The following is a 16,694-nucleotide window of genomic DNA, read 5'->3' as shown; positions in this document are numbered from 1 at the left end:
TAATAATTTTTCAAAAATTTTCGTCAACGGGGACAAAATTGAGATAGGTCGGTAGTTATTTGGATCATCTTTAGGGCTCCCTTTGTGAAGTGGACGAACATAGGAATGTTGGATGGACCAGTTGAAAATATGGGCTATAGGTTTATATATTAGGTGACCAACAGTTAGCAGAGCAAAGACGGAATACTATCTGCTCCGTTAGAGGGGAGGACTCTTTGAGGTAGGACAGTTGTTTCAGAACATTACTTTAGTGGATTGGCTGGAAACTAAATTCGTATAATGTTTGGACAGGTGTATAGGAATTTGCATGAGTAGGGGTGACTCCCAGTACATTATCAAAAAGGTTACCAGCTTCAGAAAAATTAAGGTTAAAATTGTCAACAATTTTTTTGGGCTCTAAAAAATAATCCCCATTTCGGTTAAGCTCAACGGGCAGATTATCTGTGTTAGATGCCTTTTCGATACTTTTGATTGTTTTCCAACTGACACACCGCTGCACACGCCGCCGCCATCTTGTGGACGTCGATGGGCAGATCAGCTCTACGGTAGGTCCTGGTGTCAAGGACATGGGCCCGCATCCGCTGTTCCGTCACTATGTGGTCCAGAAGATGTTCTTGCTTGGACCCGGCATGCATCCATGATGTGGTGTTGATGTGCCGATGCCGGAACAGCGTGTTGGTAATTACAAGCCCATGGGCTGCACAAAAATCGAGCAGCCTCCTACCGTTGTTATTGAGCTGATCTGGTCCATGCCTTGCAATCACTCCAGTCCAGGTGCCAGCATCATGACCAACACGGGCATGGAAGTCACCCAACCAGATGACTCTATCTCGTGGGGCCACTTGAGCTAGCACCTGTGACAGGAGGTCATACACACACACACACGAACTCGCACACACAACGCACTCACATATATGGACTAACACACCCACATGGACGTACCCACGCACACACAAACTTTTATAGAGTAAATAAGTTTATAAATAGTTTTTATGTATGTGACTTTAGCACTACATTTTTAATTTAACTACTGTAAAGTTGATGGATGCGAAAATGTAATAGCACTGGCTCACTTACAGGACTTATGGCGTGGTACCTGGGTTCTTTTTTTTTTTTAAACCAAATCTTTAGCAAATTTTGTACACAGACAGAAATAATGACGTTTATAAGTCAGATGTTAATGATCCATGTGAAATGCATGTGTATTTAAGAGTTTATCTTTGTGGGGAGCTGTAGCGCAGTTATTTCACTGCATTATGAATTCAACAATTAGTTTCATTATCGCCAACAGCAAACATGATTGATAACACTGCGTAACAAAAACAAATTGTCCCTGCGTAGTAAGTGTTATTTTCTAATTGCTTATGCCTCAAAAGTACAGAAAATGGCTATTTTCTGTACTTTGCTTTTGTGACCAGGACAGTGATATTTTGAAATGTACCTATTTTCAATGAGAAAATGTGTTCATTTGTGTCATTCCTTAACGTAAAGTCCTGGTCATGAAAGGAAAGTGTGTGAGCATAACCAATAAAAAAAATAACACTAGCCATCCAGGGACAAAAATCGTGTTACATAGTGTAAGTGAAAGCTGAACTTGTTGTGGGCCCCTGCTATGTTGATTCATCTTGAATTAATTACATGGTGAAGTGTGAGGAAGCATTAATACTGAGCAGATGAAGGTGGCCAGGCATGGTTCTGGACACACCACCACCTTTTTACCATGCGGGTGTGTGACAGTGTCAAGTTTGTATTTGCAGTAAAGTATATTAATTATTAAACATTAGGTTAAATCAAAACAATAGTTTAATTTAGTTTTCCTCTGGTACTTTTTGTAAGAATGGAAACAGTCAGGAAAATATTTCAGCACATCTGCAGCTGAAGTTAGATCTGTTCATCCGAGCATTCAAGCAAATCTGAGCCTGGCTTCCACTTCGAAGTTTTGATTGAACATTAATTGATGTATTTCTGCATAATTTAAATAGTATTATTTTCAACACACTTTGCTATTATAGCTGAATTTTTCTTAAATATTCCTTTCATAGCTAAACAGCTGAAATTGTGTGCTTGGGAGTTTTGGGTTAACATTCATTTTGAAGATACTAGAGCATCCAGGCATATTTATGACCATTGGCCCTCTCATTGTGTGCCTTAACAGCCCGCGTGATGAATTGGGGAATTATTTTCACTATATCATAAATATAGGAATAAATATAGATGTGTAAGTCATGTGTGACTGTATATTAGCATTCCTCTGTGCCTTGATACTGACGTAGATGGTGTGGATATGTTTTTCTGACTGCAGCTGACGCTTCCTCTGACTCTTCCTCTGCAGAATTGGTCTGATGGAGCAAAGGGACTCGGCGCAGCTCGGTACAAGAATGAAACAATGCGACCAGCATGCAAACAGCACGGATCGTACTGGAAGTTTGACACAGCACCAGAGAACTCACACAGGAGAGAAACCCTTCAAGTGCACTGTGTGAGAAGGCATTTACAGAGTCATCACATCTTAAAACACACCAGTGAACGCACACAGGGGAGAAACCTTTCAAGTGCACTGTGTGTGAGAAGGCATTTACAGAGTCATCACATCTTAAAATACACCAGAGAACACACACAGGAAAGAAACCCTTCAAGTGCACTATGTGTGAGAAGGCATTTACAGAGTCATCACATCTTAAAACACACCAGAGAACGCACACAGGGGAGAAACCCTTCAAGTGCACTGTGTGAGAAGGCATTTGAAAAGTCATCAAATCTTCAGAGTCACCAGAGAACGCACACAGGAGAGAAACCCTTCAAGTGCACTATGTGTGAGAAGGCATTTACAGAGTCATCACATCTTAAAAAACACCAGAGAACACACACAGAATAGAAACCATTCAAGTGCACTGCGTGTGGAAGTGCATTTGCATGGTCATCAGATCTTCACAACCACCAGAGAATGCACACAGGAGAGAAACCCTTCAAGTGCACTATGTGTGAGAAGGCATTTACAGAGTCATCAACTCTTCACTACCACCAGAGAACGCACACAGGAGAGAAACCCTTCAAGTGCACTGTGTGTGAGAAGGCATTTGCACGATCATCGCATCTTAAAAAACACCAGAGAACGCACACAGGAGAGAACCCCTTCAAGTGCACTATGTGTGAGAAGGCATTTACAGAGTCATCACATCTAAAAACACACCAGAGAACGCATACAGGGGAGAAACCCTTCATGTGTACTGTGTGTGGAAGCGCATTTGCAACATTATCAAATCTTCACGACCACCAGAGAACGCACACAGCAGAGAACCCCTTCAAGTGCACTATGTGTGAGAAGGCATTTGCAATGTCATCAAATCTTCAAAGACACCAGAGAACGCACACAGGGGAGAAACCCTTCAAGTGCACTATGTGTGAGAAGGCATTTACAGAGTCATCAATTCTTCACGACCACCAGAGAACACACACAGGAGAGAAACCCTTTAAGTGCACTGTGTGTGGGAAGGCATTTGCACGGTCATCACATCTTCAAAGACACCACAGAACACACAGGCATCAGAAGATCCCCAAGGAGCGGAGTCTGAAATCGGCTTGTGCAAGTCCAAGTGCTGCAATGAGCTCATCCCTGCTGAAAAAAGAACCTGAATTTAATTCCAGCTTGGACGCAATGAAATGTATCAAGGTGGATTTTGAAGAGGTGAAATGTGAAGAAGTGATGGTAAAATGTGAAGATGAAGATTCAACTCCAAAATCGGACCTTCACATCGATGTAGGCAACGTGAAGCAGGATGAGAATTCTGCCTGTGAGGCAGAGCGAGGTAACTCCCAGGAGTTTGTGGAAGTGGAGGTGTGCGTGGACTTCTTAGACAATACAAAGTCAAATGCAGACCCGGTAGATGTGTAAGCTTGAGACAATGAAGCTCCAATAAATGCACCTTTGTCACAGACTAAAAGAACACCAAAGAAAGTACTGTCTGTGAAAAGACATTTGCACGGTCATCAGTTCTTCAGATCCACCAGAGAACACATGGAGAAACCCTTCATGTGCAGTGTGTGTGGGAAGGAATTTTCAGGTTCACCTGCTCTTAAAAATCACCAGAGAACACAGGTGTAATGATTGTGGTGTCGCTGCTGTGTACAGACGCACACGTGTGACGTCACTGCGTTACTATCACGTGGGTCTACACACACACATGACGTCATCCCGGCTGGAGGCGGGAATGACGTCAGGGCCGGTGCTGGACACGTGACCGAATCCGAGTGGGGGGCTGGGGGCCAAGGGGGACCTCGGGGGGCACGTGGACAGCAGGGGGGCTTCGAGAGGGTGCTCGAAGGGTGGCGTGGCCGGGGTGAAGCCGGGCACGCCGAGGCCCATATAAGCAGCCTCCTCAGGGGGTTCGAGGCTGCCCGTGCTGAGAATGAAGACGCCTCGTGAAGATGCCAAGAAGAGAAGGCCTACAGTGAGCGGACCGCCAGCAGCCACCTGGCTGGGTCACGCTAGAGTAGCTAAGAGAGAAGTGTGTGTTAGCTAGGGTAGGTCGGTGGTCACACCCTATGTGTAAAGTAAGAGTAACTGTTGAGTCACTGTTGTGTTCATTAAGAAATGAGTGTTGTCTCTCAAGAAGTGTGTGCGCCTAATATGAACCCATTACACAGGCATCAGAAGATCCCCAAGGAGCAGAGGCTTGTGAAAGTCAAAAGTGCTGCCAGGCGCCCATCCTTAATGATAAGAACTACAAGAAAATCCCAGCTTGGACACTTTAAAATGTATCAAGGTGAAATTTGAAGAGGCGTAGGTGAAATGTGAAGATGCGGCAGTGAAGAGCGACGAAGTGACGGTAAAATGTGAAAATGAAGATTCAACTACAAAATCGGACCTTCACACCGATGGAGGCAACGTGTAGCAGGAGGAGAATTCTGACTGAGGCAGAGAGGCAACTCCCAGTAGTTTGTGGGAGTGGAGGTGTGGCTGTGTTGTGTATATGCCCCCTTTTTATTTTATTTTTAATATTATTTTTTTAAATAATTATTCTGCCAACATATATAATATCGTTTTTTAATAGACACGGGGCAACGTGGAACGAACACGCCCCCACACTTCCACAGATGCGCGCATACCTCATTTCAAAGGAAAGAGGGCATGAAAGAGGGCAATCAAGGTCATAAAAACTCCCCGAATTTCACACAAGAGGAACAAGAGAGGGGAGAATTGCAGGCGGGGGGGGGGGGGGTCAGGAGGACATCCTTTTGTTAAAAAAAAAACCCTTTGATAAATACAAAACCAGGCCACGAAATATATAATTATATTCTTAACAAAGGAAACAACATTGACGATAAAAAAACACAGACGGGTTTTGAACCATGTTAGATAAACAATTACCAACTTAGCCATGAAGAGTAAGCAAACAGTATCTATCCTTACTCCAATTGGAAACCAGACTACAGTCTGCACCAGAGTCGCGATTCATCAATTGTTAATTAGATACGGACATTATTTACCTTAAATAATTTCTACGCGGCCGGGCCGAAGCATCAAAGAATAATTATGGCTTGGGTCGCTCCAAAACAAAATTCCTAGCCGGGATAGCAGATTAAATAATCACAAGAAGTCAAATAATAAGTACGGAATTAAAGTGGATATCCTAGAGGAGCTAAGGGCGGAGAAGGCTCTCAAAATTAACCAAACACAACACCCCATGGGAAGCGAGCAACACGGCCGTCTTTGTCTTTCCGAGAGGATCTCCACACGCAGGCACAAAGCCAGGAAATTGCCCCAATAAAGGTTGGAACACATGCCTCCGAAGATAAATAAATAAGCGCATGTGCCGGGTGCTTCCACCGTGGAAACAACCGTCTTTGTCTCCCCACAACACGGACAGCAAAAATTGCACACGCGAGGAAATAACATTTCCATGAGAGATCGGGTCACGATGAAACATCGTGAACACGGTTTCGGCATAACTTGGGCATAATGGAAATAAGTCGCATTTCAACTTCCAAACCAAAACAACTTAAGCTGTGTGAGACAAAAGATATGATCCCCGAGCAAGGGAGGGAATAATTAAGCTCGCTTAACGCGTAGGTTTTCGCGACAAATATTATTCAGTAACAAAAACATGGATTCGAATACTTTTTTTTATATATAACTCAATGCGAACGCGAATCATCGGTCTGGTTAATGGACAACTTAGGTGGCGCCGTCACAAGGCCTCCACCCACCCCTTCTTCCAGAACGACACACAGCTGTGTCTTCAAAGCTAATAAACACACGGACAACATGCACGCGAAACACACGGACGGACACACACATGGACGCAGATGGTCCACCCCCACAGGAATGTTTTATGACACCGCCTTTTGAACAACTCGGGAAACTGAGTGGAATTTCCAATATAAACCGAAGGAAAATCCATCCAAAGCATATCGCCAGGGGCTCTGAGCCCACCTCGTCAAGGGCTCCGGCTCCAACACAGATCGTCCGGGCCACGGGCCCCACCAGAGATCGTCAAGAAGTTTTCGTCATCCAGAATGACGAGGTTCGCGGAGTAGCGACGTGCCGCTACAAGCCGAGGTCTGCACCACCTGAGAAGAATCGCTACCCTGAGTCGCCGAGCTGCGAGTGAAGCCAACAAAGACGCCAACGTCCACCCTGCCACGAACGAAGCATCGCTCCTCGTCAGAGTGACGACCAGCGAACAACCCGCAGGAAAGGCGGAGATCGCCAAGCGAGCAAAGCAGAGAGCGCGAAGCAGTGGAGAAAGCCTGGTCAAACGGCTGTGAGAAGGAGGACAGCGCTGTTGAATGCGCCGTGTGTCTAATACACACCCAGATCAAACAGCATCAACCAAAACCGACTCGTCATCCCGCAGTGGAGAAAGAGAGTCAAAGTCTTCCGAGCGACAACGAGCGACACCGAGCGACACCGAGCGACACCGAGCGACCGAGCATCTTCAAGGACAGCATCGTGCCAACTCGTCGTCCAGCAGTGGAGAGAGAGCGAGGGAGCAGCAGGAGCAGAGCGGCGGCCACGCCCAACCCAGAGAAAACTTCTGGCCGCTGTTCGTATCCTCCCACACCACACAAGCTAACGACACAACTCCCGGCTCTAAGAATTAATTAAAATTAAAAGGGGACAACGCACACACAGCACGCACACGAATAAGACTTAAAAAAAAAATTGTCATTGCGTTTCAAAAAGGGTTGCCATTTCGAGGTGGTGCGTTCAATATCAACGGATCGTGCAAAGCAGTTGCTGTCGTCGAGTTACATGAATAAGAAATGTTTTAGTCATTCATTTTCGTTAACTGCATAATCACGCCAATGAAGAAGTATTTTTAGTCATTCATTTTCGTTAACTGCATAATCACGCCAATGAAGAAGTATTTTTAGTCATTCATTTTCGTTACTGCATAATCTTGTCCATGAATTTATTGACGTATACTTGCTTTCGGATAAGAGAGTGTCATGTGCTTGTTTATAATAAAATTGCTTAACACCAACTGTTCGAGTGCTTCTTTCCAAGTCCATGCAAAACTATCTTATTCTTGATAACTGTATCCTGCGATGAGATATGAAAATGAAGACCTAAAATATCATAACACACACTAAGATAATCGGTAAACGTTAAATCGATGATAATCGTGTTATCCTGATTGATAACTCTGGATAAACGAAGCTGAGCCTAATTATCATAACTGCACACATTAACATAATCGCAAGCATCCGCATAAATTACTACGATTATCTCCGTGATTATCATAATTTATGCATATAATTACTCACATTATCATAATTTATGCATATTAATACACACATTAACATAATTAATGCGATTTGCGCATTTTTTGGAAATTTTTTAATTTTTATTATTTTCATCAAAATTTCATAACCCGACACATACAACATAATGGGGGCTCGTCCGGGATCTCTCGCAGACAGTGTTTTGCATGGATGATGGAATGAACCACTACGTGTTAACCAGAATATCGGGATCGAACATTGCATGGTGATTGTAAACGGGCGTAAAACAAAAAAAAAACGCCCTCTAAGGTTAAAACCCAGAATAGCAAGTTGAAACAGAGACAGTGGAATTAAGATAATATCGTATCAAACCGATTGCATCCTGTGATAAATGGTGTTAGAGGTACGCACTCTGAATCGGAAAATAACAATAGCTCGAGTCAAACTGACTACACTCTGTGAGATAATTGTTTTATATGCACTCTAAAAGGAAATGTCAAAGTAACTCTTGCCATACCTAAGATGCTAGGATTAAGAATAATTTTTGAATGGGTTACGGGATACTGGGAGCTCGTATTAAAACGTACCGACCAATCTGTTACAAAGCAGTACAGTCAGAGAGACATATGGGAAGGGAGCTGTATCGATAACACGAACACACCTCGGGGGAAACTAATTGACTGGATAAAATGTAACGAAGGCGAACACGATGCAAACACTGCAGAGAAGGCAGGACAGGACTCATGCCCTCCCACACAGGCATACAGACAGGGATTGGGGAATGAGGAAAAAGTCGGAAAGGAAACAGGAGAGAAATCAGTGCTCGCGACACCAGCGAAACTCACAGACGTTGATCCACAGAATAAATATGAAAGTAACAGTAAATCACACTCTTGGGTACGTGGACAGAGTCAAGGGACTGATCGCAAAAAAATTATGGATATCGAACAAAAAATCCTTGACAAAGGGAAACCCTCACAATTCGAGAGAAGGGATGGAGAGATACATATGCAAACAAAAACATGTGAGACTGACAACTTCACAGATAGAGGGAGGCAAAATGTTAAAGTACAGTCGACAGGACATGCTCCACTAAGGGCAGAGGCAAAAACTGAAGGGAAATGGCAACACGAGCAACACAGCACTGGGCGCGCACACACAAAATGCACGCCGCTTAAACACGAGCGACACAGCACAGACCAAAGTGACAGATTGCCTGATGATAACTTGTTTGATGATGACGCTGTCGGCAATCAACTTTCGGAATACCTATTCACCAGTAAAACCCTTAAATTGATGGACAAAGCTCTAGTCAGAATTCCCGATTTTGACCCCCACAATAAGTCCATGGATATACACACACATATCGCAACAGTAGAAGAGGAGGCAATGATTAGAGGGCTGAGGAGACGGGATGAAAAAGCGAGTTTGTTGAAACGGAGCTTACATAAAGAATCTATACCATGGGTAAATTCACTACCACACAAGGTTAGAAATGATTTTAAACAACTGAGCCTGGCAGTGATTCGGAAGTTTGGAGAATATTCGACACTCACTGAAGGGTTTTATGCTGTAAAATCGATGACCCAGGGCATGGACCAAGATCCACGTGACTACCTCGTACAATTTAAAAGAGCGTATTACGCAGGCGATGTGAATCAATACCACGAAGGAGATAAAATTTTCAAAATTATGTTTTTTGAATCCTTGAGCCCAGAGATTACAGAAAGGGTGAGAATGGTTTTGAATCCAGAAACCGCATCCTTACGCCGCATAGAGAGCAAGGCGTACATGGCATGGTTATACAGAGCTAAGAATCATGATTCGGATCCAGAACACAGGGAGAGGGATAAGGAACCCAGCCTCTCAGAGAGGAATAAAAATCACCGAGCAGTCCCACAATGCAGGGAGGAGCAAACATGCACGCACCTGTGGCAAAATAAACCAGAGAGAAGGTGGCACGAGAATGAGAGCGGCACAAAGCCGAACATTCAGGAGAATCGCAGAATGTGGAGACCAAGGGCAGAATCATATCAACACCCCATGCCACGACATACGCAAGGTCAAAATTACGCACAAAGATGGCGAAGTAACAATCCAGGAAAAATTTGGCACCCAAATGGGAAAAACACTGGGCCAAAAATGTACGAGAATCGCAGGAGGGAGAGGTTCAGAGCAGAACCATATCAACACCCCATCCCACGACACACGCAAGGTTCAAATTACGCACAGAGATGGCAAGATAACCACCTAGCGGGAAGGTGGTACACAGACTTCGGAGGTATGGATGCGAACATTCAGGAGAATCGCAGGATGGGAGGTCAAACACAATCAGTCCAATTACGACCAATTCCTCCACCGGCTATACCAGGAGGGAATAGAAGAATAACACAGAATGCGGTCCAAATACATGATGAACCACCCACAGTGAGTGCGAGCGAGCGGCCAACACGCGCCCCACCCGCCGAGGTTTTGTTAAACCCTGAGCTCAATGGGAAATACAAGCAGGCTGCAAGTGACAGGGCGGGCAGATACCGCCACGACCGGGAAACATCAAATGCATACGATGCGGTAAGAAACGCGGACAGTGCTCCCGTAAATGACGCGCAAATCGAATGCAAGGACAGGGCTGAATTGAAGTGTGATCGGACAGTAGATAACAGACAGCAGAGACAAAGAGAGAACACAGAGACACGCCCTGAGGAGCGCAGGCGTGAGCCTTTGAATGAAAAATATCCAAGGGAAACCAAAATTTACGTGGATCGGAGTGCTAAAATGGAGACGAATGTTCATGACATATCGGGAATGGTGTTGGAATCTAACACACTCGTAAAAACAAAGAGGGCAACATTACGAGGCACAGAATTAAATCGACACACTGACTCGGCAAATGTGCATGTAATCGCAGAGAGAGCAAATGCCACGAACCAAGTGTCAAAGTGGGTTGTGTGCGCGAATTCTGATTATGTGCAGCACAATTTTTCACCACACACTCCCACGACGCGAGAGAGTGAGAGAGGAAACTACAAAAACGAACCCGAAAACCATGATCGAATTATCAAAGTGATAAGTGGTAAACCAGGCAACATGAGGAAGGTAACGCATAAATGCGTTCGAAACCGCTACCTAGCGTTTCCCAGGATTTAACAAAAACAAAAATGAATATTCGTCGGAGTTATGATGTATGAGAACCATGTAACTGGTGATATCGATGTTTAACGTGTTGTTATTTTCTTTGCTAAATTCAAATGTAACCATGTTAAGCAAAAACAAAAATTAATATTCGTCGGAGTTATGATGTATGAGAACCATGTAACTGGTGATATCGATGTTTAACGTGTTGTTATTTTCTTTGCTAAATTCAAATGTAACCATGTTAAGCAAAAACAAAAATGAATATTCGTCGGAGTTATGATGTATGAGAACCGATGTAACGCAATATCGATGTTTAACGTGTTGTTATTTTCTTTGCTTATTTCAAATGTAACCAGGTTAAGATCGTAATACGTGCACGCGCGTCGTAAGAAATAACCGCCGAGAGTAAGGGTGGCTGATGGGATTCATGACAAAAAAGGGGGCATTACTTTGTTTGAAAATTCGCCAGTGGCCAAATTGACCCCTGATAATTTTCAAAAGGGCGGACTGTTGTGTATATGCCCCCTTTTTATTTTTTTTAAAATATTTTTTTTAAGAATTATTCTGCCAACATATATACTATCGTTTTTTAATAGACACGGGGCAACGTGGAACGAACACGCCCCCACACTTCCACAGATGCGCGCATACCTCATTTCAAAGGAAAGAGGGCATGAAAGAGGGCAATCAAGGTCATAAAAACTCCCCGAATTTCACACAAGAGGAACAAGAGAGGGGAGAATTGCAGGCGGGGGGGGGGGGGGGTCAGGAGGACATCCTTTTGTTAAAAAAAAAACCCTTTGATAAATACAAAACCAGGCCACGAAATATATAATTATATTCTTAACAAAGGAAACAACATTGACGATAAAAAAACACAGACGGGTTTTGAACCATGTTAGATAAACAATTACCAACTTAGCCATGAAGAGTAAGCAAACAGTATCTATCCTTACTCCAATTGGAAACCAGACTACAGTCTGCACCAGAGTCGCGATTCATCAATTGTTAATTAGATACGGACATTATTTACCTTAAATAATTTCTACGCGGCCGGGCCGAAGCATCAAAGAATAATTATGGCTTGGGTCGCTCCAAAACAAAATTCCTAGCCGGGATAGCAGATTAAATAATCACAAGAAGTCAAATAATAAGTACGGAATTAAAGTGGATATCCTAGAGGAGCTAAGGGCGGAGAAGGCTCTCAAAATTAACCAAACACAACACCCCATGGGAAGCGAGCAACACGGCCGTCTTTGTCTTTCCGAGAGGATCTCCACACGCAGGCACAAAGCCAGGAAATTGCCCCAATAAAGGTTGGAACACATGCCTCCGAAGATAAATAAATAAGCGCATGCGCCGGGTGCTTCCACCGTGGAAACAACCGTCTTTGTCTCCCCACAACACGGACAGCAAAAATTGCACACGCGAGGAAATAACATTTCCATGAGAGATCGGGTCACGATGAAACATCGTGAACACGGTTTCGGCATAACTTGGGCATAATGGAAATAAGTCGCATTTCAACTTCCAAACCAAAACAACTTAAGCTGTGTGAGACAAAAGATATGATCCCCGAGCAAGGGAGGGAATAATTAAGCTCGCTTAACGCGTAGGTTTTCGCGACAAATATTATTCAGTAACAAAAACATGGATTCGAATACTTTTTTTTATATATAACTCAATGCGAACGCGAATCATCGGTCTGGTTAATGGATAACTTAGGTGGCACCGTCACAAGGCCTCCACCCACCCCTTCTTCCAGAACGACACACAGCTGTGTCTTCAAAGCTAATAAACACACGGACAACACGCACGCGAAACACACGGACGGACACACACACGGACGCAGATGGTCCACCCCCACAGGAATGTTTTATGACACCGCCTTTTGAACAACTCGGGAAACTGAGTGGAATTTCCAATATAAACCGAAGGAAAATCTATCCAAAGCATATCGCCAGGGGCTCTGAGCCCACCTCGTCAAGGGCTCCGGCTCCAACACAGATCGTCCGGGCCACGGGCCCCACCAGAGATCGTCAAGAAGTTTTCGTCATCCAGAATGACGAGGTTCGCGGAGTAGCGACGTGCCGCTACAAGCCGAGGTCTGCACCACCTGAGAAGAATCGCTACCCTGAGTCGCCGAGCTGCGAGTGAAGCCAACAAAGACGCCAACGTCCACCCTGCCACGAACGAAGCATCGCTCTTCGTCAGAGTGACGACCAGCGAACAACCCGCAGGAAAGGCGGAGATCGCCAAGCGAGCAAAGCAGAGAGCGCGAAGCAGTGGAGAAAGCCTGGTGAAACGGCTGTGAGAAGGAGGACAGCGCTGTTGAATGCGCCGTGTGTCTAATACACACCCAGATCAACCAGCATCAACCAAAACCGACTCGTCATCCCGCAGTGGAGAAAGAGAGTCAAAGTCTTCCGAGCGCCACCGAGCACCACCGAGCGCCACCGAGCGACAACGAGCGACACCGAGCGACAACGAGCGACAACGAGCGACAACGAGCGACACCGAGCGACCGAGCATCTTCAAGGACAGCATCGTGCCAACTCGTCGTCCAGCAGTGGAGAGAGAGCGAGGGAGCAGCAGGAGCAGAGCGGCGGCCACGCCCAACCCAGAGAAAACTTCTGGCCGCTGTTCGTATCCTCCCACACCACACAAGCTAACGACACAACTCCCGGCTCTAAGAATTAATTAAAATTAAAAGGGGACAACGCACACACAGCACGCACACGAATAAGACTTAAAAAAAAAATTGTCATTGCGTTTCAAAAAGGGTTGCCATTTCGAGGTGGTGCGTTCAATATCAACGGATCGTGCAAAGCAGTTGCTGTCGTCGAGTTACATGAATAAGAAATGTTTTAGTCATTCATTTTCGTTAACTGCATAATCACGCCAATGAAGAAGTATTTTTAGTCATTCATTTTCGTTAACTGCATAATCACGCCAATGAAGAAGTATTTTTAGTCATTCATTTTCGTTACTGCATAATCTTGTCCATGAATTTATTGACGTATACTTGCTTTTGGATAAGAGAGTGTCATGTGCTTGTTTAGAATAAAATTGCTTAACACCAACTGTTCGAGTGCTTCTTTCCAAGTCCATGCAAAACTATCTTATTCTTGATAACTGTATCCTGCGATGAGACATGAAAATGGAGACCTAAAATATCATAACACACACTAAGATAATCGGTAAACGTTAAATCGATGATAATCGTGTTATCCTGATTGATAACTCTGGATAAACGAAGCTGAGCCTAATTATCATAACTGCACACATGGTGACTGTGGTGTGCGGCCTGGGGACGTACGGGAGAAGGCCCCCGTAGGTGGGTTGGCAACCGGCGAAGCCCCCTCCGCCTTGGGGTCCCACGGCCAAGTGTTTCAGGTGTGGTCAGCCGAGCCACATCGCCATAGAATGCCGGGGTGTCAGTAGGGTGCCGGCAACGCTACCGTAGCACTCCGACCTGCCGGCAACATTTTCCCAAGCTGCGCCGGATCCGAGTCTCTGATGCTTTCCGTGACTGCCGTGTGCAAAGTGTCAGAGGCTGGATCTGATTAGATGCTACTGCGGATTTCAGGGACGGGCCATGCCCTTAGGCCATTGTTTTTTTGTTCCCATTCCTCGGAATCCCAAGGAATGCAAAACCCTGCCAAGGCGGGGGTGACCAGTGTCGAGGACCGGCTCACGTGAGCTATGTTCTGGTAAAGGCGGACTCTCCCTTGTAAGGTGGGATTCGGGGGGGTGGTGTATATTGTTTGGCTTGTGTTATCGGTTCTCGTGGGGGGGGGGGGGGGGGGGGGGTGGTGTCACCGTCATGCTGTGCCTGATGGGGTTCTTGCCCATGCCGCAGTTGCGCTGCTTGTTGGCGGTTTGTGGGGGGGTGCCGTGGGTTGTTCTTTTTGTTGGCGGTCCGCGGGGCGCGCCAGAGTTGCGCTACGTGGTTAGGGTTCGCGGGAGATGCTGCGGTTGTGCTGTATGGTCGCGGGAAGTGTTGCAACCAAGGTTTTCTTTTTTGGGGTAAATTGTTTTTTCGTGTTGGTGGTGTTTCTCGGTGTTGGGGTTGCTCTTCCTGTCCACCGGTTGCAGTTGCAACGGCAACTGCGGTGGACAAACAGTGCACACGACGGTGAGCACATACACGAGTGTGTCGGCAGGGCGGAGGAACTGGGGCAAGGGTCATGGAAGACCCTATCTGGAAGCCCCTGGAACCTGCTAGAGGGTTCGAGAAGAAAGGCGCGACCAGGGCGGAGCCAGGCCGCGCTGGGTAGAAATAAAGCAGCTGACAGCGGGAGCTCACCGCTGCCGGTTCTGGGAGTGGGCTCGTATCGTCGTTGCTGTCATCTTCGCTAGATATTGCATGGCTGGATAGTTGTTGGCTGTCTCGGTCAGCACCATCGGTGTTACACGGTCAGGGTTCGGCTAGACGACTAGAGAGAGCGCATTTATATTTATGCGATCTAACCCAAAAAAAATCTTATGGATGATATTGGTCGCGACAGCCTACGCGTTAAAATTGCTTAATTGCCTCAGCAATTCGGAGTTTTGTATCATATCTCATCACAAACAATCGAAGAGCACCCCTAAGTGGCAGCTGTCTCTGTGTGGAATAAGGTGGCCCAGCACCAGCCTGCATGTGGACATGAGTCTGTCAGTTAGGGGCGATAATTGATATGTAATCTCAGTTGTGCAATTTCTGGATAATATTTGGAATTTCCAAAATTATGACAATGACACCAACATGCAAAGACCTATGTGTTTTGAATGACACGATAGTATGTTTTACATCCACTCTTTAAGCAGACGGTGCATATTTTGGTTGATGTTACTGGAGTAGCCAGGGGTGCCTGTCGGATTTGAACCTTGAACCTCTGCAATAAATAGAGAATGCGCTAACACTTGGCTTCCCTCAATCTGAGTGTAGGCATGCCAGCCAGTGTTTCTAACTAGCGCAAATGTTCCATTTAGAGGGGTCCACGTTTCACATGCCTATAGAATGGAGGGCATGACTGTTGCCGAGAAGACCCGAAGTTTAATGCGGAGCGACAGGCCAGGCAGCTTCCACACAGCATTGCAGAGCTGATGGAAAGATAATGCCGCCCGACTGATTCGGACCACCCACACACTGTACACATACGCAGTGTAGACGTATTGTGTACACACAATGTAGAAACAGCGTACACACAGTCTGCACATGCACTGTATACACTATACACAAACACACTAACAAAAACAATGACTTCCATTCGCCAATACGTGGTGGTGATGTCACCATGGCGCTTGTGCCAGGCTATGTGCACGTTAAGGCCACGTGTAGTGTCGAACTCCCGCCGGCAGGAGGTTACAGGGCAGACTTCGGTGCCATGGTTCAACTGAGATGACTGGCCGATGCACCACCTGTGCCTCCTAGTGTGCTAACAGTGTACACAAACACGGTGTGTGCGCGCGCACAGTGTGTGTGTACACAGTTTGTATACAGGGGCCGTCCATAAATGACGTCACGCGAATTTGGACGATTTTGACCCCCCCCCCCTTCGTCGCACGACGTCACAAAAAGTCAGACCCCCCCCCCCCTCAAATATAATGTCACAAAGCTCTGCCCACCCTCACCCCCGAAACATGCTTGAAATCGCTTTAAACTATTGTCATTGCAGTGCGTATTTAATGTGGCGCTACACTCTGATGTAGGAGAAAACATTTATTAAAACGTCTATTAAGTCGAATGTGTTGTCTATATTTATTTAAGTTGCGCATTTTTATGTGACGTCACATTTATCACCCCCCCCCATCATCGCACATCGTCACATATCGTCACAAATGTC

The 16,694-nt window shown here is 45.6% G+C and overlaps 1 pseudogene across 1 annotated transcript in view; it reads left to right on the top strand.

Moving 5' to 3' along the window:
• Nucleotides 1-2,317: 2,317 nt before the first annotated feature.
• The window catches only part of LOC144738213 (uncharacterized), a 48,782-nt pseudogene continuing 34,405 nt past the window's right edge, over nucleotides 2,318-16,694 (top strand). The window contains exon 1 of the transcript XR_013589182.1: nucleotides 2,318-3,806. The product of XR_013589182.1 is annotated as an uncharacterized LOC144738213 (transcript). The remainder of the gene's footprint in view (nucleotides 3,807-16,694) is intronic.

This window comes from Lampetra planeri, chromosome 78 (assembly GCF_965212315.1).
Source record: "Lampetra planeri chromosome 78, kcLamPlan1.2.h2, whole genome shotgun sequence".
Taxonomy (NCBI): Eukaryota; Metazoa; Chordata; class Hyperoartia; order Petromyzontiformes; family Petromyzontidae; genus Lampetra; species Lampetra planeri.
The sequence above is the reverse complement of the archived record's forward strand: the minus strand, read 5'-3'. Positions and strand labels throughout refer to the sequence as shown.